The sequence below is a fragment of the Melopsittacus undulatus genome, unplaced genomic scaffold, assembly GCF_012275295.1.
Source record: "Melopsittacus undulatus isolate bMelUnd1 unplaced genomic scaffold, bMelUnd1.mat.Z mat_scaffold_581_arrow_ctg1, whole genome shotgun sequence".
Taxonomy (NCBI): Eukaryota; Metazoa; Chordata; class Aves; order Psittaciformes; family Psittaculidae; genus Melopsittacus; species Melopsittacus undulatus.
This window is the reverse complement of record NW_022994435.1, coordinates 1-26,015: the sequence shown is the minus strand read 5'-3', so window position 1 is coordinate 26,015 and position 26,015 is coordinate 1. Positions and strand designations below refer to the sequence as shown.

The 26,015-nt window shown below is 46.1% G+C and overlaps 1 long non-coding RNA gene across 4 annotated transcripts; it reads left to right on the top strand.

Moving 5' to 3' along the window:
- Positions 1-1,135: 1,135 nt before the first annotated feature.
- On the top strand, positions 1,136-8,596 carry LOC117438733 (uncharacterized). 4 transcript variants are annotated; one of them, XR_004550975.1, is made up of 5 exons: positions 1,136-1,167; positions 4,596-4,692; positions 5,067-5,191; positions 5,411-5,530; positions 8,309-8,596. It is a non-coding gene; the product is annotated as an uncharacterized lncRNA (long non-coding RNA). The 4 variants fall into 4 exon arrangements; XR_004550973.1 differs by lacking the exon at positions 1,136-1,167 and adding an exon at positions 3,793-3,895; XR_004550974.1 differs by lacking the exon at positions 1,136-1,167 and adding an exon at positions 4,049-4,453.
- The last annotated feature ends 17,419 nt before the right edge of the window (positions 8,597-26,015 follow it).

The following is a 26,015-nucleotide window of genomic DNA, read 5'->3' as shown; positions in this document are numbered from 1 at the left end:
TGAGCACGTCACCCGCTCCTAGCCACGCCCCTCTCCGACACCGCCCCCCCACTCCTCTGATTGGCTGAGGCGAAGCCGAACCCTCCCGAAGCGGCGGAACCGGCCGAAGAGAACCGAGCGGAGCCGTAGCCGCCTGAGGGGGACGGAGCCGCCCGAAGGGAACCGAGCGCAGCCGAAGCCGCCTGAGGGGGACGGAGCCGCCCGGAGGGACCGGAGTGGCTTCCATGGGGTCCCAGGGGAGCCGACAGCTGCCATTGCCCCCCCCGTTTGCCTCCGCCGAGTCCCGTTACCCTCATGATTCGCCTCGGCTCGGTACGGTACGGTCCGGGCCCGGTTCGGCGGCACAACCCGCACCCCGACTGGCTGAGACGCCTGTCAGTCACTCTTAGTCCCGCCCCGCTTCCGTTCGGCTTCTACACTGGCCCCCCCACTCCTCTGATTGGCTGCGGCGCTTGTCAGTCACGCCTAGTCCCGCCCGGCTCCGGCGGCGCCGGATCACTGCTCTGATTGGCTGCGGCGGTTGTCAATCACGCTTAGTCCCGCCCGGCGCCGACGGCGCCCCCCCACGCCTCTGATTGGCTGCGGCGGTTGTCAATCACGCTTAGTCCCGCCCGGCGCCGGCTCCGCCCCCCCACTCCTCTGATTGGCTGATGCGCACGTGACCCGCTCCTAGCCACGCCCCTCTCCGGCTCCGCCCCCCCCTCTCCTCTGATTGGCTGATGCGCACGTGACCCGCTCCTAGCCACGCCCCTCGCCGGCTCCGCCCCCCCCTCCTCTGATTGGCTGATGAGTACGTCACCCGCTCGTAGCCACGCCCCTCGCCGGCTCCGCCCCCCCACTCTTCTGATTGGCTGATGAGCACGTCACCCGCTCCTAGCCACGCCCCTCTCCGACACCGCCCCCCCACTCCTCTGATTGGCTGAGGCGAAGCCGAACCCTCCCGAAGCGGCGGAACCGGCCGAAGAGAACCGAGCGGAGCCGAAGCCGCCTGAGGGGGACGGAGCCGCCCGAAGGGAACCGAGCGGAGCCGAAGCCGCCTGAGGGGGACGGAGCCGCCCGGAGGGACCGGAGTGGCTTCCATGGGGTCCCAGGGGAGCCGACAGCTGCCATTGCCCCCCCCGTTTGCCTCCGCCAAGTCCCGTTACCCCCATGATTCGCCTCGGCTCGGTACGGTACGGTCCGGACCCGGTTCGGCGGCACAACCCGCACCCCGACTGGCTGAGACGCCTGTCAGTCACTCTTACTCCCGCCCCGCTTCCGTTCGGCTTCTACACTGGCCCCCCCACTCCTCTGATTGGCTGCGGCGCTTGTCAGTCACGCCTAGTCCCGCCCGGCTCCGGCGGCGCCGGATCACTGCTCTGATTGGCTGCGGCGGTTGTCAATCACGCTTAGTCCCGCCCGGCGCCGACGGCGCCCCCCCACTCCTCTGATTGGCTGCGGCAGTTGTCAATCACGCTTAGTCCCGCCCGGCGCCGACGGCGCCCCCCCACGCCTCTGATTGGCTGCGGCGGTTGTCAATCACGCTTAGTCCCGCCCGGCGCCGACGGCGCCCCCCCCACGCCTCTGATTGGCTGCGGCGGTTGTCAATCACGCTTAGTCCCGCCCGGCGCCGGCTCCGCCCCCCACTCCTCTGATTGGCTGATGCGCACGTGACCCGCTCCTAGCCACGCCCCTCTCCGGCTCCGCCCCCCCTCTCCTCTGATTGGCTGATGCGCACGTGACCCGCTCCTAGCCACGCCCCTCTCCGGCTCCGCCCCCCCTCTCCTCTGATTGGCTGATGCGCACGTGACCCGCTCCTAGCCACGCCCCTCGCCGGCTCCGCCCCCCCCTCCTCTGATTGGCTGATGAGTACGTCACCCGCTCGTAGCCACGCCCCTCGCCGGCTCCGCCCCCCCACTCTTCTGATTGGCTGATGAGCACGTCACCCGCTCCTAGCCACGCCCCTCTCCGACACCGCCCCCCCACTCCTCTGATTGGCTGAGGCGAAGCCGAACCCTCCCGAAGCGGCGGAACCGGCCGAAGAGAACCGAGCGGAGCCGAAGCCGCCTGAGGGGGACGGAGCCGCCCGAAGGGAACCGAGCGGAGCCGAAGCCGCCTGAGGGGGACGGAGCCGCCCGGAGGGACCGGAGTGGCTTCCATGGGGTCCCAGGGGAGCCGACAGCTGCCATTGCCCCCCCCCGTTTGCCTCCGCCAAGTCCCGTTACCCCCATGATTCGCCTCGGCTCGGTACGGTACGGTCCGGACCCGGTTCGGCGGCACAACCCGCACCCCGACTGGCTGAGACGCCTGTCAGTCACTCTTACTCCCGCCCCGCTTCCGTTCGGCTTCTACACTGGCCCCCCCACTCCTCTGATTGGCTGCGGCGCTTGTCAGTCACGCCTAGTCCCGCCCGGCTCCGGCGGCGCCGGATCACTGCTCTGATTGGCTGCGGCGGTTGTCAATCACGCTTAGTCCCGCCCGGCGCCGACGGCGCCCCCCCACTCCTCTGATTGGCTGCGGCAGTTGTCAATCACGCTTAGTCCCGCCCGGCGCCGACGGCGCCCCCCCCCGCCTCTGATTGGCTGCGGCGGTTGTCAATCACGCTTAGTCCCGCCCGGCGCCGACGGCGCCCCCCCCACGCCTCTGATTGGCTGCGGCGGTTGTCAATCACGCTTAGTCCCGCCCGGCGCCGGCTCCGCCCCCCACTCCTCTGATTGGCTGATGCGCACGTGACCCGCTCCTAGCCACGCCCCTCTCCGGCTCCGCCCCCCCCTCTCCTCTGATTGGCTGATGCGCACGTGACCCGCTCCTAGCCACGCCCCTCTCCGGCTCCGCCCCCCTCTCCTCTGATTGGCTGATGCGCACGTGACCCGCTCCTAGCCACGCCCCTCGCCGGCTCCGCCCCCCTCCTCTGATTGGCTGATGAGTACGTCACCCGCTCGTAGCCACGCCCCTCGCCGGCTCCGCCCCCCCACTCTTCTGATTGGCTGATGAGCACGTCACCCGCTCCTAGCCACGCCCCTCTCCGACACCGCCCCCCCACTCCTCTGATTGGCTGAGGCGAAGCCGAACCCTCCCGAAGCGGCGGAACCGGCCGAAGAGAACCGAGCGGAGCCGTAGCCGCCTGAGGGGGACGGAGCCGCCCGAAGGGAACCGAGCGCAGCCGAAGCCGCCTGAGGGGGACGGAGCCGCCCGGAGGGACCGGAGTGGCTTCCATGGGGTCCCAGGGGAGCCGACAGCTGCCATTGCCCCCCCCGTTTGCCTCCGCCGAGTCCCGTTACCCTCATGATTCGCCTCGGCTCGGTACGGTACGGTCCGGGCCCGGTTCGGCGGCACAACCCGCACCCCGACTGGCTGAGACGCCTGTCAGTCACTCTTAGTCCCGCCCCGCTTCCGTTCGGCTTCTACACTGGCCCCCCCACTCCTCTGATTGGCTGCGGCGCTTGTCAGTCACGCCTAGTCCCGCCCGGCTCCGGCGGCGCCGGATCACTGCTCTGATTGGCTGCGGCGGTTGTCAATCACGCTTAGTCCCGCCCGGCGCCGACGGCGCCCCCCCACGCCTCTGATTGGCTGCGGCGGTTGTCAATCACGCTTAGTCCCGCCCGGCGCCGGCGGCGCCCCCCCACTCCTGTGATTGGCTTCTGCGCACGTGACCCTTTCGTAGCCACGCCCCTCTCCGGCTCCGCCCCCCCTCCTCTGATTGGCTGATGCGCACGTCACCCGCTCGTAGCCACGCCCCTTCGGTCATCGCCCCCCACTCCTCTGATTGGCTGAGGCTCCACCCGCGCAGTCGCTTTTCTTCACCTTGTGCAGTACCGAACTTTGGCCACATGATGGCAGCACCAGTCGTCTCTCGGCGCTGCACCTCCGCTTTCCCGACCCGGTTTGCCGCTGATTGCCGCCCGAAGGACACACGGTAGTACCGGACAGTGGCCCCCAGCCGCTTTCTCCCCCGTCGCCCCCCATTTCAATGCTGAATTTTCGACAGAGCGGCCCCCCCCCTCCCGTCTTCACCGACACATGACGGCAGCAGCGAGCGGCTTCCGGAGCCGCTCCGCCCCCCCCCACCTCCACCACCTGCAGTACCGCCGTTCGGACGCACGGTGGCAGCACACGCTCCCTTTTTCGGTGCCGCAGGGGAAACGGGCTCCGGAGCTGCTGCTCCGCGCCCGGCTTCAGTCCTCCGTGGAATGCTCCTCGGAGCGGTGCTTTTGGTTTTGCAAACGCCGCAGGCATCACCTGCACACACAGAGCTCCTGCCCTCGCTTGGCCACCTGAAATTCAGAGGGAGCTCTGCACACGGCCTCTCCGGTGCCCGATCTCTGGATCTCTCTCTAAGAGATGGGGCTGTTCTCTGGATAAAGCACGCCGGGGTTTGCTCTGTTGAAGAGCCCTTTTCTCCCTGGATCTCCTCCTGGGCTGCAGCCATCAGCCAAAACGGAAAGCACTGCTCATCCTACCTCTTTTACCCCAGGTGCTGCTTTGCCCCCAGATCATTGAGGGAGGAGTTGTGGCTGCTGCCTGGGGTATAAAGGCGCAGTGTTGCCGGGAGAGGCTCATTCAGCTCTCGGGCTTCAGCGGGTTGAGTTCTCTGTGCTGTGCTTTGTGTTTTGTAGCTTTGGAGTCTTGCGGCGTTTTGTGCTGTTGTGCTGGGATGTTTGCCGTAATGGAATCAGCTGAGTGCGGAGCATCAGGACCTCTCAAGGCTTCCCAGTGAGTGCATTAACAAGTGTCTCTGTACGGCTTTCTTTTCAGGGCTGTTATATTTATATTGTTATAATTTTATTATACTTGTCAGTCACAGCACACGGAGCGCGAGCGTCCAGCCCGGCTCCCACAGTTGGGGAGCCGCTACCGAAAGCTGGTGCTGGGCATCCCCTACACACGGAGGCACCCGGAGCGGTGCCACCAGTATGCCGAGCAAGCCTGGGTAGGGGATGGCCAGCGACAGCTTTTCCGGACAGATTTCAGCCGTCCATGCCTCAGTTTTCCTATCTATAAGCCAGGAACAACAGCAATTCTCCCCTGCTTCCCTGCGCTTCCCAGTTTGCCGGTTTTATTTATTCTCTTCTCTGTTCCTTTGAAAGGCAGCTCCCACCCGTAAGCACCAAAGAGTCCTCCTCAGCCTCGGGTCTGAGTCAGCTCCCCGGGCATGGGGCATTCTGTGCTGCAGGGAACAGAGCGTGCGGGCGACACGGGTCCTGCATGGACAGTAAGTAAAGGGCTCAAAGGAAAAGAGGGGGAAACAGAAAAGTCTAAAGCCATTTTTCAGGGTTCCAGCCCCTTCCCCAAATTGGTTGCTTCTTTTTGGCACTTCCCGCTGTTTCGAAGAGCTTTAATGATGCTGGGTTGTATGAGCCGATAGGCTCAGAGCCCCGCAGTCATGCTTTTGCTGGGCTGATGTTGTCAATTCTCCTTTGTTTTCCCTCAGCCTCGTTGCTGCTCTCGTCTGCGTGCGATCATCCAGGGTGAGACCAGGGGACATACTAGGAAGACTGCTTGGGATGCCTTCCGTCTTCTCCCTGCGTACCAGGAACTCTGTCATCTGACGGTGAGTAATACCAGTGTGCTTTTGTACACGGTATGCAGCCTGCCAAAGTGTTTTGCTTCCAAGTTACCATTGTGTATTACCCAAAAGCAACTGAGACATTTGGGGTTAGCTTTGTATATAGATACAGATGAGGCATCTGAAGCGTGTCTGTCTGTAAAAAATACCTACATTTAGATCAGACTCAAATCTCTCTGGAGAAGATGTTGTTCCTTATGGTCCTGCTGAAGTCTGTTTGGAAGAGATACCAAGCAATAGTGGCTCTGTCTAAATAACAAGTATTATTAGTTTGGGCCTGTTTTATTGGCTGGAAAGGCTTCTGAAGAAGCACACCAGCGTACTGGGAATATAATGGGAGGTGTAAAGGGCTTTGTTAACCTTTACTGGGACTTGAACGCTTGTGGTGGAAGGAAAATTTGGCAGGCATAGGTGTTAGTTTGTATAAGGGAAGCCTTAGGTTGGGTGGTGTCAGTGTCGGTTTGGGTCTTACAGGGGTCAGGTTGGATACTGCTGGTGGCCCTTTGGGAGCCATTGGTGTTAGGATGGATAGTACAGAGTGGGTGAGGTTGGAAGGGATTTCCTGCTGTTTACTCCAAGCCCTTGCTCAGCCTCTGGTGCCTTGTCCTCTCTGAACATCTCCAAGATCTCTACAAGTTTCTTTGGGCAACGTGTTCTGGTGATTGGTTTGTTTGAGAGTAAACCTTTTCTCTTAATGTTTAAATGAACTTTCCTGCCCTGTGTTTCGTTTCCTGCCCATTGCCTCTGTCTGTGGTTTTGGTTGTGTTGTGACACGGGGAACAGCTCCATGGGGTGCTACAAAATGTCATCAGACAGCCTGGGTGACCTTTGAAGGTACCACCTTTTCCATTGGCAGTGAGATAAGAACCTGGTTTGGGTTTTTTGCCTTCCCCTACATGTGTTTGCCTTCCCCCTGATGTGTTTGGAAAATAAAGCTAGGACTGCTGGCTTTTGTGTTGCAAGGAGGGGAACAGGTAGGCAGAGGTATTTGTAGAATATAATGCATCCCATTTTTATTTTATGTAGATGAGGTGCCAACCAGCAATTAATAATGTGGGAAGTTAACCAGATTTGAAGAAACATGAAAGAGGGTTTATGAGTGAATCAGAACTGAGCAGATGACCTGCTTTGATTGAGCTCTATGCACTTGCTGGAATGTTTTTCTTTTTTTGGGGTTTTTTTTTTGGTCAGTTGAGGGAGTCAGTGCTGACATGCTGTAGAGAAGTAAATTGGTGAATCTGGGTGAAACTGGCTCAGTTTAATTTGTATACACAGCCCCACAAACATAGGAATTCGTAATCCCTGTGATGGATTTGAAATGAAAATCTACTGCTGTGACATGTGAGGGTGAGCGGACATTGCAATTGCCAGACAGAACACCAGACTTTAACAGTAAAATTCGCTCATCTCATGCAGAAGTGGAGCAGCAGACTGGGTATTATGGTGCAGTTCAGGGCTCAAACTCAGAGAAGCTGTGCTTCAGCTCCTGTTTTCCTAGCATTTAACCATACGAAGAACCTATGGAGAAGCTTGGTTGCAACTTGTGGTCTGCTAGGGTAGTGAAGGAAGTAGGCTGTGAGGGAGATCAGGTCTTTTAAGTTTTAGGTTGCTACTTCTTTGGGCACTTGGAGGACTAGTTTCAGTCTGTTACTGTTCTCTGCTGGTAACAAGGAGTAGCTGATGACTAAGACAGTCAAGGTAACCAGATGGTCCATTGGGCCGTTCCACCTTTCACTTGTACGTGACAGGACTGAGTGGCACAAGCAAGCAACCTATCCTGTCCTGTAAACTCCATTACTATTTATTCCCTTTTTTTCTCAACTTAAACCACATAAAAGCAGCTACTTTTCTTTCCGGGCATAGAAACAATGTTCTCCCTGTAATGAGCTGCTCCATGGTGTGTTCCTACCCATGGATATCATTAAAATAATAAACTCCAGATCATTAATTTGCTGCACACTGCTTGCTGTGTTAATGGCTGCTGCCTTTCCTTCCCGTCATCCTTGATGATACTGAGGGCAGGTGGCTGTTTTCTGGAGGAGCAGTCTGGTTTCCCATGGAGAAGCTGAATTGTTTCATCTCACTCTCCATCACTGGCAATGGCAAACAAGGCTCTTAGATAAATGCATATTGGTGCTTTTTTTCCTTCCTGTTGGAAAAGGTGGTACAGGCTATGTTTGTGTGTGTGTGTTCCAGTATCCAGGGGCTGGTTCATAGCCTGTTGAGCTGTGCTAGATAGTAAAATATGTTACCTCTTCTGAGAACTGATAAATATGCTTAAAAGTCTTCTGTGGAGGTATATGGATAAACTTGAAGTATCTCAGATATATGGTGCTAGATATGTTTGCTAAGGGTTTATATACACTTTGAATTGAGATATGAGTAGTGATCATCAGGGAAGAAATCTTTTCATTAACTTGATTAGGCCACAGATCCTTATACCCTGTCTTGACAGTTCTTGGACAACAACAGTCTTGCCTTAAATGGCATAGATCAAGGTCAGTCAGTAGAATATGAGATGTCTTATAAGTATCCTTACTCTATCCCCCAGTATCATGAATATTTAAAGAACTAATAACTATTTTCAGTGTATACGCAGGTAAGCTTTATCCAAGTAGACAGGTGCTCATTGTGAAGTACAGTTTTAGTCCCTTCTTTGTAATTCTTCTGTATATAGGTTGTGGTAATGGAGAGACAGAAGTGTTTGGCACTGCTGCCAGATTGTAACCAGACCTTACCTCTGCCTTTTTCTTCTCCTTGTAGCTCCTCCAGATGGACCTCCTTTCCAGCTGAACTCAATCACCACTGCACTGATTTCAGGCCTTGTCCACCTAGGAGTCACAAACGTTTTCTTTTTCGTATGTTCCTTAACTCTTCTGTGCAGAAAGTGGCATGACAGTTCAGTCTTGAGTGGCATCTGAAATGCAGGTTTCAGCTGAAACCGGTGATTTACTTGCACTTTTTCTGTGGGGCTGTCTTTCTTGTCCATGAAATATGATTCCATTAAAAAATGTTGACACAATGTTCCAGCTGTATCCAGCTTCTATACCAGCTGTTCTGTATTTTTATTTTGCTAGATTATGTTGTGTAGGTAAAGCAGCAGTGGTATTGGTAACATTCAGAAATGCTCATAAGTTCATACACACGTAGTAAGATAAGGATCTCGTCTATTTTGTCATGGCATTTTTCACATGTTTGCTTCTCAGAAGGACTTTGTTTTTATTCTATCTTGGTTAAAAATAAAAACAAACCAAAACTTGCGACACGCTTAGAATAAGTGATTTTGTGTATTGTTCATTTGGAAGTGTTTTTAGATGTATCTTCCATTGGATTGTGATGATAACATGTGAAGGACATAATTTGGTTGCATGTCTTTAAGTCATATAGTTTAAGGCAAACTGCACTTGGTCCCAGGGAATGATGCTGCAGTTCTTGAGGTGGAAAAATCTTTTTCCAGCAAAATCGTTGTGTAAGAAGCAGTGAAAACTTTAACTAATGTTTACCATCAAGTTAATTATGCACAGATGCACAAGTGTCCCAGGCCAAGTGGAATTCTGACCTTTGGCCATCAGAATTGATGAATGGCTTTTGTGGCAAATGAGGAGTGCCAGCAGAAGGGATTCAGGGCCTTGTGTGACTCCTTGGGAGAAGGCTTGGTTTGGAAAAGAGGTCAGATGTGGACTTTGGGTTTCGTTTACCCACATCTATAATGGGGTCAAGAGTAGTTCCACATAGTTCAGTGTGTGGTTCATACTCTGTCCCATGAGGTGGGTCTTCTGTGGCCTAAGTCCAGTTTATTTAAGAACGTTTCATGTGCAGAGCAGTTCACAGCCTGAATTGGTTTAATCTGCAACATCTGGAAATAACTTTACCGAAGTCCCCTGACAGTGAAGACTAAGCCATTACAGAAGGTAAGTCCTTGTAGCCACTGAGAGCTGGCTAAACTTGCCCCTTGAGGTGGTAGAAAAACTGACAGTCCAGAAGGCATTTAGGCACAGGGGTAGAACAAATAAATTCTGTTTAAGGGCCTCTCACTCGGGCACAATCATATGATAAACCATTTAAACAGTTTCCAGTGTATGGTGCTGCGTGGCAGCCTTGGAGCCCAGACAAAGCCACCCTGAGCGCTCTGCAGTTGCTGAAGTAGGTGTGCTCTCCAGCTTCTTTGGAATTCCTGCTTCGGCTTTATAAATCCCTTGGTGATCCTTCTGAGAAAATGCCGGTGTCAGAGCAAATTATTATTACTACTGACATGATAATAAAAGGTGAAATCAGATGTTTGCTTGGAAAATTGAATTCCTGCTATAAAATGATGCTGTCCAGGGCTGTGCATTGCACAGTACCTGCATTTGCTCATTTAAAGTAGTATGTCATCTACTCTACAGCTGCTTTTCAGCTCCTCCCCTCTCCTCCCAGTAATTGGCAAATGATGGGATGTGGTTACATGGCCATTTACAGTACTTATTAGCATTTCATTTATAACATTATCATCCAAACCAGATTTAATTGCTGTCTGGGTGTAAACATTTCTATCTTGCAAATGGCAACTCCATTCACTTCTCTGCCACTGAGGAATACGGTATATTCTCAGAAGAGAAAACACAAATTTGTCACGGATGGCTGCATCCACTGTAACTGAAGAAGAAAGAGCTTAAAAGACGCTGTGGCTCCTTGGGAGTATAGACAAGGATAACAGCATAAATTGCATTCAAATATTTGCAAATATGGTACAGTAATTTGGCATGGCTCCTTTGGTTTTTATCTCATAGGAGGGAAATGTTATAAATTTTCTGATTTAGTATCCTAAAGATCACAAAGTCTCACTCTTAAAAGTGTTTGTGAGAGCATCCGCAGCCTAGCCACTGTACGATTGTTCCCAAAAGAGCATCTGTCTGTGCTTTGCCAAACCTGTGTTTAAATATAAGTGTTGATAGCTTGGCATTCATTTCTGTTGGAGAGATGCTAAGCAGTGGTCAGGGAATTTTTCCTTGGTGTTTAGTCCCAAACTTCATTATATTTCTCCCCCTGTACTTACCTGGACGTATTTTTAGCTATCCACATTTAAATCCCCTTCAAGGGATGTATGAACCCCTTCAGGAGCTGCTGCTTTCCACAATATGGTGCTTTTTAAATTTTTTTTTTAAATGTTGATATGTTTGGGTTTTTTTCTTCAAAAGTATTAAAGCAGAATATTTATTAGCTTGATTTCTAGCCTGTGAAAATACAAGGAAATGAGTAGATGAAGTCTGTATGGAATATATGGAATCAGTCTGACAATGGATAAAAATAGGTACTGGAATCTCTCACAGAATGGATATTTTGGATTTCTTTTGTTTTAAGTGTTAATGCTTTGCATGTAGATGAGGTTTAATGCAAGCCATGTTCAAAGTATTACTCTTAAGTTTTAAGACCTAAGTCACTGAGAATCTTCCCATGCAGACTATGTCTATCACACTGCCTACGTCCTCAGAGAATAGCAGCAGAAGCTGTTAAATAAAAAACCTCCAAATAATAAAACAACCAAACCCAAACCACAAAGGGATCTGTCCTTAGTGTAATTCCTGAGAGAAAGCAGGAGCAGCTCGGGGTGTGTGATGCATGTAGGATGATCATTCATTTCTAATCTTGTGGAAGTGTGTAGTGACAGAAAACAATCCAGAAATGTGTATTTTTGTGCAGTTCATATTATTACAGTACACATACAAATACATGGGCAGCCCACTAGAGTTCATATAGTGTGATATATGAAACATCTGCTTTATGTATTAGGAAACCTGGACTTTGACAAACTCAACTGGAAGTATGGGATGGCAAGAGATGAAACAGGCCACTTGAGAAACTTATGATATAGATAGGTGTCTGCTTTTTCAGGAGTTGCTTGACAAGAAGGGAGCTGTAACTTGGCCTATTTTCTCATTGGCAAATAGGAGAATCCTCAGGAAGCCACAGCTGGCTGCTTTTCCTTCAGCAGGGCTGTGCAGATGAAGAAATAGGGCTCCAGCAAAGCCAGGGAGTAAAGTCAGGACTGGCACTATGGGTGAGAGCACGTGGGATTTTGCCAGGTGTTAAAAGGATAGACAGGCTCTGGGAATAAACACGTTGCCTTTGTGACTGCTCAGGAACCAGTGACGATCCCAAGTATCTGGTAACACTGCAGGAGTTCACGTGTTCAGACAAGGCTATTTCTTCAGCATTCGGTGGGGGGGTGCTGCTCCTGAGCAATGTCCTTGAACAGCAGGAAGGTGAGCTCCTGCTCCTTGCATTCTGAACTGAGGCTTGGCATCAGCCTGGGAGGATCTCTGTTGTGCACAACATAGTTATAGTGCACATGAAATAACAGACTGGTTCCAGGTATGCTTCTGTATTGGAGAGTTCATTCTGACTTCTGGATTTATCCTGCATATTTTGGTTTGTTTTTTTGTTGCTGATGATTTAATGCCACGGTGTTGCTGTGTGTGCTTCTTTGATCGTCTTGTACTCTGGAAATGAACAGTCTCATCAGTACCCTCAAATGATCTTTTGATAGTGGTCTGTAATATCTATTCTATAATATACAGTCTTATGTTCTAGACAAACTTTTTCTGAAACAGCTGAATTGCTTATTGGGGACATAATTACCCTGTGTTGTAGTTACTTCTGCTGTTTGCTGCTTTGTCATTAAAAAGTGATAAAATTAATACTTTTGATCACTGCTTGTCCCCACCTCCTCTACTGTCCAGCCTCTTGGTTGATAGAAGTTTATTTAGGCTGGAGATCCACAGGAACCTTGCTGGAGATTACTAAACTGCTATGGTGGATGTAAATCATTTGCTTAGAGAGAGGAAGAAGCTGCATAATCAATTATTGATCTCTCCTGCTCTGTGCTTCCTCCTCTGATTGAATCTTCCAAAATACTGATACAGACTTAGAGCGAGAAAAAAGTATGAGATGGGGATGAATGTGCCTGACCTTCCCGTGGGGTGGAGGCAGTTCAAGAGCTGTAAGACAGGCAGAGCGTGAGAGGTGAAGTCATCTGGCAGTATATGACATTGTATAGCTGCTGAGAGAGAAAGTTTCAGAGGGACTGGTACTAAACGTTCCCATTTTGGGTAAGAACCCCATTCAGAGCAGCACCAAGATACATGAACCAAGTCATTGCCAAACATGGGGCCAGAATTAAGGTTCTCTGTAGTGCATGACTGCTTTCCTGTCTGGTCAAAAAGACTGAATCCAGCAGCTGTCTGGGATATGCTGGGGAAAAAACATAGGTTGACAGTTTATTAAAAAGGCTGACTGTTCATGCCTCAGCTGCTTGAAAGGGTGAGAGTTTTTGAAGGCGCTTGCTACCTTTCTGTTGGAACGATTGTTTAATGAGATTTGACTGCTGTACTGAGGGTTATCTTGAGGATATATCTCAAGAGGTACATGGGATCCTTATAATGTTTCTTTGTGGACCCAGGGCCACAGTCTCTGGGATTTTGATGGTTAAATCGAGCCCTAGAGTTTTGTTAGGAGCATCTTTAACAGGTACAAAGGAAAGGCTTTTTAAACAGCCTTAACTCATTTGAAGTTGTCACCCTGTGGACAGGAAAAAATAAAGTGAAGCAAGCCCCACACATACCACGTGGCAGAGACCAATCCACCTCAAACCAAAATCAATTTTATGCTTCCTGTTATTGTGTTAGATAGAGGATTGAAAACTTGCTTTTTCAATTGATTTGTTTTCTACTGCAAAACTAATTATGTCCAGTGCATTTGTTCCTCTACCTGCCTCTGGAGGAGAAAATATATTGGCAACGGTGGCTCCTGTCCTTTGCTCAGGCAGCTGTGTCAATATCCCCATTGCTTCATTGTTTGTTGAAGGGTGAAAGATCCCAAATTTCAGCCAAGTCCTCCATGCATTCATTCTTTCAAAACGCCCTTTTCAGCCCTGGCAGCCCCCAGACACACGCTGTTGATTGCAGCCACCCACAGTGATGCCTTCAAAGGCAGAGTGAATACATGGATGCACATCAAGAGGAATCTGGCCCTAGGAGTGGTGGTTGCTAACACATTTTGCCTTTACCAGGGATTTTCAGAGATGTCAAATCAAGGACCTGAATTTCTGAGGGTTTTGGAACTGCAATGTAGTGAGCTATAAGAGGACTTTTTCTGCTATTTTTGGTTGGGTTTTTGATAGTTTGGAAAAGTGAGAGCCTGGGAGGAAACCCTCCCTTTGTTTTAGCAGTTTTTAAGCCTAAAATGTTGCTTTTCTGGAGATGCTTGGTAGACACGCAGGTAACCAGCTGTTCCTGGGGTTCCTGTCTGGATTACTGCTGTGCAACTCTTCTAATGCCAGTGGTGACTGCAGAGTGGATATCGTGGTCCATACCAGCCTCAGAGATATGGTGGCATAGTCCAATTTAAAGTTTAGTGAGCCACAGTCTTCACATGTAGCTCTTCCTCTTAAGGTGTGAAAGTTGCAGAGTGCCACATGTTTCACTGAAGATGGCAGCAAACTCCCATGCCCATACTGGATCCTCCTAAATCCTATAGACATACTGGATAATGCAGCAGATCTGCTGAGAAAGAGCTTTCCACAGGAACAAAGTTGGTTTCTAACTAAATGTAATGGCTCTGAGATGGACTTTTCAGAGTAATGGTTTCCCCAGATAGTAAGGGCTGCATTGGGCAGTAGAAGCTTCTGTTGACATTGCCTTGCTAAAGAGCAGGTCTCAAGGCACCAAAACAGCTAGTAAGCTTGTCCTCTGCAGCAGGGCCCTGGCTGCCACAGAGCTCTGGTGCAGTGTGTTGGGAATTCCACAGCAGATCCCCTATATATGAAAAAGCAGAAGGGTTTTAATAAATTAAACGTGAGCTTCTCCAATGCAGTCACTTCATTTGCTGCTCACTAATACGTATTTTGTTATTTTCTGTTTGTTTCACGCTGTCATCTGCTTTCAGTTTTCAAAATGCTAGGGATGTTTGTTTTGTTGGCAGGTAATAGTATCGTAGATGCCAATGGCGAATCCAGAAGCATTTGGATATGCCAGGATGCTGATCTGTGTGGTGCATGCTCCTTCTTAGCTGGGACAGCCTGTGTAGAATGGGAGGAATTGGCACATGAAGGAGGAAACAAATAAGCACAACACACTTCTTGTCCCTAGAAGCAGTAGAGCAACTGGGGATTTTCTGACAGGTGAAATATTGATGAGCTGGTCCTCTCTGAGGACTCAGGGGCTTTTGAAGCCCTGAACACTTCCTGTGAGAGGCTCAGTGCTTCAAAACCTTGAGCTTAGATGTAATTCAGCCTCAGATATGGGGGAATGATGTTTTCATGTTTTTTTCATGCTTTGGGGTCCTTGGAGCAGAGGTGAACAATTCAAGTACTGATGGGCAGTGGAAGACTTCAATTTACCTGTCCTCCTTCAGCACCACTCCTTCTCCTGCCCCACTGCATGCAGCTGCCTGCTATGTGTCATCTGCTACCTGCAGTGCCCTGTTTTTCCACAATGTCCCTGGCTTTTGGCAGTGCTTTATTTTTGTTGGCTGCAATTGGCCTAGCTTACGTGTTTGCTGTGTCATCAGTTAATATATTAATGTCATACTTAAACAGTAATGTAATTAGCCATTTCTCTCACTTTATAACTTATGGATATAAGGCAAGCACTGTCTTTAATATAGCATTATGTGTGTTTAATATAGCATTTTCAGCCCTGGCAGCCCCCAGACACACGCTGTTGATTGCAGCCACCCACAGTGATGCCTTCAAAGGCAGAGTGAATACATGGATGCACATCAAGAGGAATCTGGCCCTAGGAGTGGTGGTTGCTAACACCACTGTGTTTAATATAGCATTATTTGTGTTTAATATAGCATTATTTGGAGTTACAGTTTTAGTCCAGAGGTTCAGTAATCATTAATCTCTTAGTTAGATGCTATATTGCATGCAGATGTCCCTTCCAACCTGAATGATGCTATGATAGTAATTAGTGCCCCAGCCATACTGTCTTTCTGTGACCATGGAACTTTCTCTAGAATTATGAGTTGTGAATTTGAAGAAACCACCCAGCTGTGAGTTGTGATACAGTATTACTTTTATGAGATTAGTGGCAGTTGTAAAGAAGATGTAATTTATCCTGTTGATCTCCAAAGAATCAGATTGATGGGGACACACATCTGTGCTTCTAGTAATTTTTACAGGATTGATTAGAGTGGGCAAAATTAATACTCTCAAGTTCCAAATGCATTAGTGGGTACCAAAAATCACAACGCTCTACACCTAGCTATCAAACCCAGTAACTTCTCCTTGATATCTTCAGTACAATTAAACACGTTCAGTACAAAAATCTTTGCTATACCAAAATTGGAACAAGTAGCATGAGCATAGAATAAAGTAGATTTAGTATAAAATAATTCAGGGATTTCATTCTTGATTGCATGTATAGGTTTGGTGCTTAAATCATTAAAACATCACTTGTAGAGAGCTGAAATTTTTAGGTAAGTTGAACTTCCTGCAAAACAACCACAAAACTGCAAGTTTAAAATACTTAAGTAATCTGGGGTTCTTCAGACTATAAAATAGTTTGGTGCAGGTCATGGATTACCATGTCCAGGTTAACATGCATGTCACCTATAAAGAAAGTGACTATTGTGCATCTTTGTGCCAAAATAGTGCTATAGATGAGATGCTTCTCATTTTCAGTAACAAAGACAGTGTATGTGGATAAATCACAAAGTGTGCTTTCCTCTTTAAGTTAATGGGGGTCGTTTTTTAGGGTGAAACAGATTACTTGAAAGGAAGAGCACCACCTTGTGACACCAAGAATAATGCTGCTGTGGTACTCAGGAAAGGAAAGGAGTAGATTTATTTGTGTTCATCATCTAACAGGATTTGTAGAGCTGGGTTTCTCTTTCATTTGCCGTTTCTTTTTAAGTTCTAACAAGGGAACTGATCTTTTCCAAGGGATGCAAATTCAGCAAAACAGCTTTATTTCATCAATATGAAATCTCATTTTCCAATTTAATCTCAAATTCACATTTTTAATAGATTCACTTCAGAGAAAAATTGCTATGAATTCTTAGCAGATTTTAAAGCTGTCAAATAAACTATCAGGCCTTGAAAACATAAATGTGGTTTTCTTTTACAGACTTCTTACCCATTCTTCTTTCAGAAACTGTAAGGAAAGAGGGGTTTTATAAGCTCTCTTAGTAGCATGCAGGGACCTTCCTATTTAGGCTTGTACAGCTAAAGTGTTTGTATGCTCACATCCAGTTTGTGGGGAGACTCTCAGGGAAGCAGCTCCATCCTAGCGCACAGGACCATCAGCCAGACCTGTCCGTTTTTCCTCTCCTCGGCTGTCAGATGGGATGTTCAGTCAGACTAAACCAGGTTCTCACTGCCTGGACAGAGCATGGATCAGGACAGGGTCAACACTACTGGCACAAATTCCTTCTGACAAAGTTTTGCATGAGCAGGGGCTTTGGCAAGGATCAGTTGTTCAGGTACAGTGTTCAATAATCCATGCAGGAGAGCATGAGCTCTGTCAGAGAACTGGGGGGAGGCTGGCTTTACTTTTATAGAAAACAGAGTCTTTGGCGAGTTTAGAATACGTTGACTGGAAAACCACAGGTGTAATGGATGCAGGAACATCAGCAATGAGCATAGGTGGGGGTTGGTTTTCTTCTTTTTTCTTCTTTTTTCTTTTTTTCCCCCTGAAGTGTAAACTTTTCCAGAATCCAGAGCAGACACGTTTGTTAGCGAGGGCATTTATTACTATTGCCTGAGGCATTATCTCCATACCAGATTAGCATTTACTGCTGAGTTCTGTTGTGCTGTTTACTAACTGTGACATAGCTGAGCCTGGAAAGCTGGATCTCACCTGCCTTTCCAATAAAATGTCATTTTGTGCTTTCTGACTTGTCTGCTTAAAAGCCTGTTGGTTTTTTTTCAAATGCATATTTATATTTTAATGATGAATCCAGCAGTTTGAAACCAAGCCTAAAGCGGGCTCAGAGGATAAAACCAGGAATTCTCTTCCTTAGTCATGACATGCTTTAGTTTAGTTTAGCCAAAGATCTGTCAATCTTGTTCAGTGTGAGTAAGATCACACCGGAGAGATTTGAACGACTGCAACATTCAGTAAGATTGTTCCGCTAGGACAGACTATGATCTGGCACTGTCAGGTACCAAACTAATCCTGCAGTGTTAACAGGATTGGAAATTTATTTGTACCAGGTTAAGACTGGCCGGTGCGGCTGAAGTCGAGAAGTGCACAGTGATTGAATGTAATCCTGGATACCACTATTGCACAGTGCCTAGTCCAGTTCCTGTAGTTTGAAAAGGCACTTCATGGATTATGTCTCTAGAAAGAAACAGGGACAGAAGTCAAAGATACTCCTGAAGCTGTTCACTAATGAAGGAGAAAGGACAGACCTAGAGCTGAGTAAAGGGAGAAAAAATATTGCTTGAATGAGTTTTACTCTGCTTTTGCCTGGGACGAATAAAAGATGCTGTGATTTACCATCATTCCTAATTTCCTTGGCAACGTTCTGCATGTTGGGAGGTGGCTGTTTGAAAGTCATATGAAAGGAAAAGCCCTTGGAAAACTACAGTCTGATACAGGACTTTTTTCTTTCTCTAGAACAAAGCAGTTATAAACATGTACATATGTTTAGTTTTGTTGGGGTTTTTGTTTTGAAAGAGACTATAGAAGGGCCCATTTATGTGTTGCAGGCTAATTCCATCTGCTGATAAAATACACATTAGAACTCTTTTAATCCAATAAGGGATGTCCTGCATCTTTTACTGATTGCTGGTATGAAGTGCACAAAATAGAATGGTAGCTATTAGCTTGCTTTAGGAGACTTACAGATAAATAACATGTTTTGGTCATTCTGTAACATTTGTTGAGAGCTGTTTTTCTTCTTCATGTACAATTCCTGTTCCATTTTCATAGAAAAAAGAGAGAACATGATCTGTTTGGGGACTTTAACAGTTGTACAAGGTTTGCAATTGTTTGACTGATTAAAACCCTTGTATCAGGTACACAAAGGTATTTTAAAAACCCCACAAGCACCTTCTGTCAGCAACCAAATAGTTTGTGTTTTGAGGAAAGATGCTTGCACATCCTCTTCTGCCTTTGCGCATTGATCCAGTAAAACTTTTGAAGTCGTCTTTGTTAGAGGAGAAAAAATTGAAGCCTGAGTTTGAACAGAACTGTTTAATAACCTGAATATTCCAGCAGATCAGGGAAACATTTCAGTCTGTTTCCTTCTCCTCTTGGGAACCTTTTATTTCAGAGTGGGAAAGGGCAGGACTTTGAAAGAGGTGCTGGGCCATGATCTGACAGTGGCTGCTCCGCACTGTTAGAATGGCAATACCCAGCTCTATTGGCATGAGTTTTGAAAATGATGATTTATTTTGGTAAAACTGTGAGCACTGCAAGTACTGCAAAGGGAGGAATCAGCTGCCTAGGCTGAGAGCCCTCATTTCACCTGTGATCAAAGAAATCTGATCTGACCTTCAAGCAGCTTTCCCCCCCGTTACCTTTGGACTGGCAAATCTTGTCCTGAGGTCCTCATCTCCTTTCATCAGGTGAACAGGAAGCCTGGCCACCCAGCTCTAAGCTGCAAGTTCCCTGCTGTGGACGTGAGGGCTGCCAGTGTGGTGGTCCAGCCTCTGAGTCACTCATGGCTCATCACTGAGTATTTTTCCACGCAGGTGTTCTGCTAAGTCTGTATTTAGGAGACAAACTGAGAAAATTAATTTCAGGACAGAACCATCAAATCGATTTTCTCCTTTTCGCTGCTGAATTTTGTTTTTTACCAAATGCAAACAAATTTTGCTGCCAAAACCTACATAATATCTGCAGAAGAGAATATGAAAGAAGTTATTTACCGTTTTTATAGAGTAATGTGTTGTTGTTTTTATAGAGTAATGTGTTGTTCTTTCCTGTGTTTTTTGTTTGTAAGTTTTTCCTTCCCTTTTAAATAAACCATCAACAGAAAATATAATCTTGATTGCACTCCTCTGTTGGCACAACTCCATTTACTTAAAATTCCCATACAGTTGAAAATCTTCTTAATTTTAGCAAAAAAAATCAATGAAACAAAAAACATTAATCCCTGTGAGTTCTTTACATTTTCAGGACTAGAATAGAAGTCTCCACAAGTTAGGGGTAGGGAGATTTTCACTCTATCTTTCTTTTTCATTTCCCACAGGCATATTAGGCAACAGAAACTAGCAGGTGTGATTCATAGAAGCTGGGGAAGACTGTAGCTTACTCGTGCCCCTTCCACTCACATGATACAAGACAATCAGTTCCTTTAAAAGAAATGTCTGCAAAAACCATCATAGCAAGATCCAAGCCTAAATTACTTTTTGCTGGGATAGTCAGGATCAGAACAGCACATGCTGGTCTCTCTGCCTAAAATGCCTTGTAAAGTGCATTTCAAGTTCATTTAGAGGCTGTCCTATCAACAATCCCATTAGAACTGGCCATCTTCTCCTTCCTGCCTGTGTTCACTGTTACACCCCTTCTTTTTAAGAACAGCAAAAACTGCTTATTTGGACAAGCATTACTGCTATGTGTTTCAATGGCATGGTGACTTCCTTTGGTAGAAAGAAGTGAGTAGCTCTGTATTTGTTCTTCCATATAATTCCTGCAGTCATCACTCTATTTGATCTGTTTCCATGGTCTAGTCTATATTCAATTCTTTCTCCTGCACCTATGACTTGGTGAGCTTCCAAAAGTAGTCCAGCCTCAACTGTGTTTCTTAATTTTGGTAAGGCTTCCCTTAGGAATGTGGGACCAGGGTTCTGGTTACAGTGAAAAAATGCTTGAGTCACTCTCTTACATGATATGTTTGAGTACTGAGAGGAATTCATATCATACAGCACCTGAAACCCATATGCATTTTCTTTTCTATGCAGGGCATCCTCTCTTTCTTCCTATCCCTTTCTAAATCCCTTTAAAATCTGTTTTTATGATACCATTTCTGATACTCTATCTTGTCTCTATGACTACAGTCGATTTTTGCTATTGTAACTACTTTCTCACAGATGACCCTGGCGTAAAGAAATATTGGATAGGTAGAAAACTTTGCTAGAGGAGTTCTGGGGAATCATTACTCATAATGCAGTGGTCCCTCCTCACTAGCAGGCACTTCTCATTTTTCTTACCATATTTTCAGGCATGATCTCTGAACTGAAACCTCATCTTCCTTTCTTTGGGGAAGAGGAAGGACAAGGAATTCACATCCCTATTTAGTTAGCCAGTTTTACTAAGGAAACAAAAATATCCAAAGACTTGGTGGTAATTTCAGAGGAACTCAGATGTCTGCAAAACTCTTTCCTTTTAAGAGCATTTTTTTGTTGCAGTTACGATTATCTGGTTCTGTGGGATTTCCTTTTTTCCTTCCTAATGGTGTGCCTGAGACTATCTTTCCAGTCTTTTAGTTAGGCTGAGCTGCAGAATTTTAGCTCATGTATATAATGCCAAAATCTGAGACCAGAAGAGAGGTTTTATTGACCAATGAAGGGACAGCAGAAAAATTCTCATTTGTGTGCTGCTGCTGCTCTAAAGGCCCCAGATGAGGAATTTTCTCCTCTGAGATTGGGCCCAAATTGAAGATTTTCAGTAATGAAGTCATGTAATCCTCATTTGTTTAATAGTAAACTGCCCAGTAAGTCATTTATGTAGCATGGCACCATGAAGTAATTAATCCATAAAACTGACTCCATCCCCCGGGAATCTGGATGTTTGTTTTAGCATGAGTAAGCATTTTAAAGCTGAATAGTACCACTAACACATTGATTAATTCTGTCCTACAAATCTGTTCATTACATAATGCTCTCATTCTTGCAAACTTTCTAATCTGTTCCTAATGCCTTCTTCCAAAATATCCTGTCTCCTCCTTTACACTCCCCTGTTGTCCTTTGCATAGTAAAACTAACCATGAACAAGAAATGGTTTGCTAAATGTAAAGCAGAGTCTTTGGAATATGAGATCTTTGATCTCTGTGGGTTTTGAACTTTTACATTCTAAGGTTTTCCAATTAAAGCATGAATCGCAGAACTTCATAGGAAAGCAAAAGGTAACTTTCTGTCATCTGGATTTCTCAATTTTCCCTATGTACCAGGGATTAATGTTGCACACAGTTCAGCACCAGTGGCCTTGCTGTGACATTAAATTGATTATAGCGGTGTCTGGGAATTAGGGGTGGTAAAATGTACACTGTTTTATGTGTGCATTACATGTGTTAGCTTTATCCATGTAGTAATTTACCAAATCTCATTTTGTTCTACAACTGCATGTATTGACAGCAGAAGTATTGATGGTGTTTTAATTTTGGTAAAAAGCAGGGGGAGCGGGGGAGAAGACAGCACTGGAATGAGAACATTCTCTTGGCATCCAGATTTATGGATGTGGTAAATAGAAACAGAAGAATTAATTTTGTAAATGCTTAATTCACAAAACAAGTTATGTCTGCCAGGGTTTAATTGCATTATTGAGTCTGAAATGTAAAGAAAGGCAACATACAAGATGACAAAATGAAAAATAGCTCAGTTTTCCTTATACTTGCCCTGTAAGGTTGGGTTTTCCTTTTTACAGAGTTTTAAAGGGCCTTGGAGAAAATGCATGTTGCCAAGATTAAGTCCAAATAATGCTTTGTTCTTCCATGGTGCTTTCTGTGGCTTCTTTGCCCTCTCGATGTGATAAGAGTTTTTATAACCTTGAAGCAGCCACAATTAGATACAAAGGATCTTGTTAGGGAAAATGTCTCTTTTCATCAGTTAAACTAAGGAAATGATGTTCCAGACTTGGCATCTGGTGTGTTGTGCCTTTGCTCCTTTATCCAGTTGGGTTTCTCCAATCTTCTAGCAGAGAGAATCTCCAGAACTCCTGAATGACAAGGTACAGGAAAGCTGAACAGAAATACATAGGTTTGCTACAGTTCCTGTGTGGGTTAGGAGAAGAGCAAGGAAAGTGCTTTAAAGTAACATAAAGTGGGTTTTGTGTATTATAAACATAGAAGGAATTATCTAATTTGCTTTTAATCCATAAAGTTCAGCTTCTGCTTGCTGCTAGAAATAGATTGAGTAGGGCTGTTCCTACAGTTTTGATGGATTCTGGTCTTCCCTCAGGGCTTTCAAGCCTACCACCAAGCCACAGCCTATGCTGTGTTTGGGGCTCACAGTGGGGTTTGGATTCCCCCTTGTCCTTCGTTTGAGTGGGATCTATATTCTGCTAAAAAAACCCAGAACTCCTGAGGACAGAGGACGACCTCTTCAGCTGGTTTCTAGTCCCCAGGAAGGTGTACTAAGCCTTACTTAAGTAAATAAAAATAGATAAGCTGTGCCTGTTTCACAGTCCAAGTTGGAATGCTTGTAGGTTAGGGAGAGCTGTAGCTTCCCAACCATCAGGAAGTTATTTAGAAACCTAATGCTTACAGCAAAGCTGAAAATGGGAGGAGGAGTAAGGGAAAAGCTATCACTTCTTTCTTCCAGGTTTAAGAGACAGGCTTGTCCAGTTCTTTGAAAGAGTTTGTGGAGATACATACCATGAAGGATGGGCTGCCCTGAATCCCAAGCCAGGAACATCACACCATGTGCCAGCCCGACTGAGGTGTTGCAAGGAAAGGAGGGTTGAGGGGGGATGCCTACACTGATGAGGGTCACGCTGACCCAATATCAGCTCCCTTCCCATGCAGCATGTGGGTCTCTGAACAGCCTGACGCGCATCACTCTTCCCTTGTATTGTAGAGGGATATTGGTGAATTTGGGTTTGAATCCTGCTTTAGTGCCCATGTGCCTGAATCAGATATTGCTGTGATTCTCTGATTGCAGGGCCTAACCTTTCATCTACTCAAAGTCTTTTTTTATTCTCTATTGGTAGATCTTATCCATGGGTTCAGAAAGTTTCCAGCCATTCTAATTCTTACTTTATAATGAATCTTGTCATGCAAAGTGTGGTGACAAAGACAAAGAATTCTGTTTTTGCCAACTAAATTTACAAAGTTCACCCATGTGACATTAAAGGAGTTGCACAATTTAAGTGCCATTATAATATGCTGGTTTTATAATTAGAACTATCAAAGCTTATTCATATAAGCCAGCCTCCTAGTGCTCTAATTCACATTTGATCTGCAAGGCAGGAAATTTATATGCATTAAATGGCCACACATTACAAAAGGTGGCTAATCATTGGGAACAAAAAAAATCCTTTTGCATTTATTGTTCGTACAGAACTCAGTTGGTATTAATATGGCTATAATTTGCAAAGCTAAAAAAAAATCCATTGTAATTTAATAGATTCATGTCCAATTGTTGTTAAGTGCTGCTATACTTTTCTTGTAGCAGGAGGGATTGTTGCTGTTAAAGCTGATGAATCTCGCTTTGTGAAATGGTAGGTGAGGTGACATTTTAAGGTTGAAACCAGCAATTGTTATTTGGAATCAATACTTTATGTCCTAGCATAATGTAAGGTACTGTTCTGTCCTAATTGGCTGGAAGCTAAAACGCTAATGCCAACCCAGCAGATGTATCCCCAGCCTGTAGTTTCCCATGAAGATTTGGTTTGCAAATAGATGACTTTCTATTTATGGGTAAAGTAAAGCCTAATTGTGAGACTTCACAGTAGCAAGAGCTGCAATGACTGCGACTTTAAGGGAAGTGACTGGCTGATCACACTGATGCCAGAGCATACCAATGAGTTGCATCAATGTATCTTTTCCAATATGTGAAAATCTGTGATAATCAGCAGAATGTAGACAGTAAATATCCCATTGTTCTTCACAGTGAAGTGTTGCAAAATCAGAGAAATATGGCAAACTCTAATTGGATTGAATACAATTATTTCCTCTCAAATAGATTTCTGATTGCAAACTAATATAATCTAGTGATGTCCCAAATAATAACTGCAGTGCACAGATGATGCCAAATTGGAAGACTGAGCGAATGAAAGCGTTGAAGTGGTAGATTAAAAACCTATCCTAAAAATACCTCTGTTTCAGTGTGTGTTTCCACGTTTCACCTCCTATCCAGACTACCAGAATTTGTCATCGGGTGGCATTTTATTTTCAGTCCAGCCAATGTTACACTTAAAGCTTTCTTTTTTGTTTGTTTTTGGGGGGGGTTGGGGAGAGGGCAAGGAGAAAGCACACCTTGTCTATAAGTAAATCCACGAAGTTATTGTTAGTATAATTGAAGCCTTGAGAGCTTGATCATTGTTAGTCCAGATTTAATTGACCCAGAACAAGAAAGAATAATAATGCATTTACAATTGCTATAGACACACACATTTAGTTTCTAGCCTTTTTCTGGCATTATGCTTGCCCTGCTGCTGTTAGTCTAGATCCTAGTCATTTGCGTGGTACAACATGTGTAGGGAGGGACAGAGTTGTCAGCATCTGGAGTCCTTTGCCAGGAGGAGTATGATGGTGAATATGTTGGCATTTTCTTCCTCTCTCTTGGATAGAATTGAGATAGTTTTTGTATCTTTGTATATTTATATTTTTTCTTTTATATTTTTTCTTTTCATTGGTCTACTGTCTCAGGTTGCATCTGAATTACTGTACATTTTATGTATATTAAATATTATTTCTTTGTTACCTCTAAAACCAGTTTTGTCCAGCTCAAGAGACTGCATGTTCTTAACTGATGAAAACTGAGCTTTTGGAGCTGTGGAGTCTCCACTGCCAAGCCTGGATCCCCTCTCTCGTCTTCCTGTGCCAGTACTTCCTCTATGCTACATCCTGTATCTTCACTTCCAAGGCTTCTCCTGTTGTATCAGCCTTGTGTTTCTCTACACTATGTAGTGTGCTAGAGTCATAAATATTTCATTTTAAGGCATAAACTTACTGCCTTTTGTATGCAACTGTGGTTGTACCACTCCAAGATAAACAAAATAAATTAGCAATAGACACCTGAACAGCAGGAGAAACTGCTGTCACACTAAACCAAGTAAAACAAAGATAAAGGCAGGTGAAGGGAAATCTGGACTAAGCAGACCTGACAAAAGCCTCAGTTCTGAGCCTTGTAAACTCAGAACAAAACTTACAGCCCATCAGCAATGGCAATGACAGGGCTACATGGTTATAGTAATTATAGATGAACTGTGTTAAAGATACAGCTGTTTAATATTGCCTGTGGAGAGGGACTGTGTTGCTTCCACTGTGAAGATAAGTATTATTAGAAAAGATTTCTCCCTTTTGATAGACCTTGAATGTATGCTGTTTGTTTAACTTGCAACACTCGACTAAGAGAAAAATTGAATGTGGTCGATGTTTGAGCTGCATCTGAAAATGCATAAACCCACTTAAACTTACATCCTGTGATGCCTTACAAGCCATAGTATGCTTCCAATGAGACAACCATCTCAGCTATTTGTTGTGTCTGTCACTAATCACTTGCCCCATTCAGCAGAGGTCCTACATGATCTTTTTTCGCCTTTTGCTGCTGAAGTGGCATAGAAGCGCTTCTTTGTCCTTGATGTCCTTAGCAAATGTC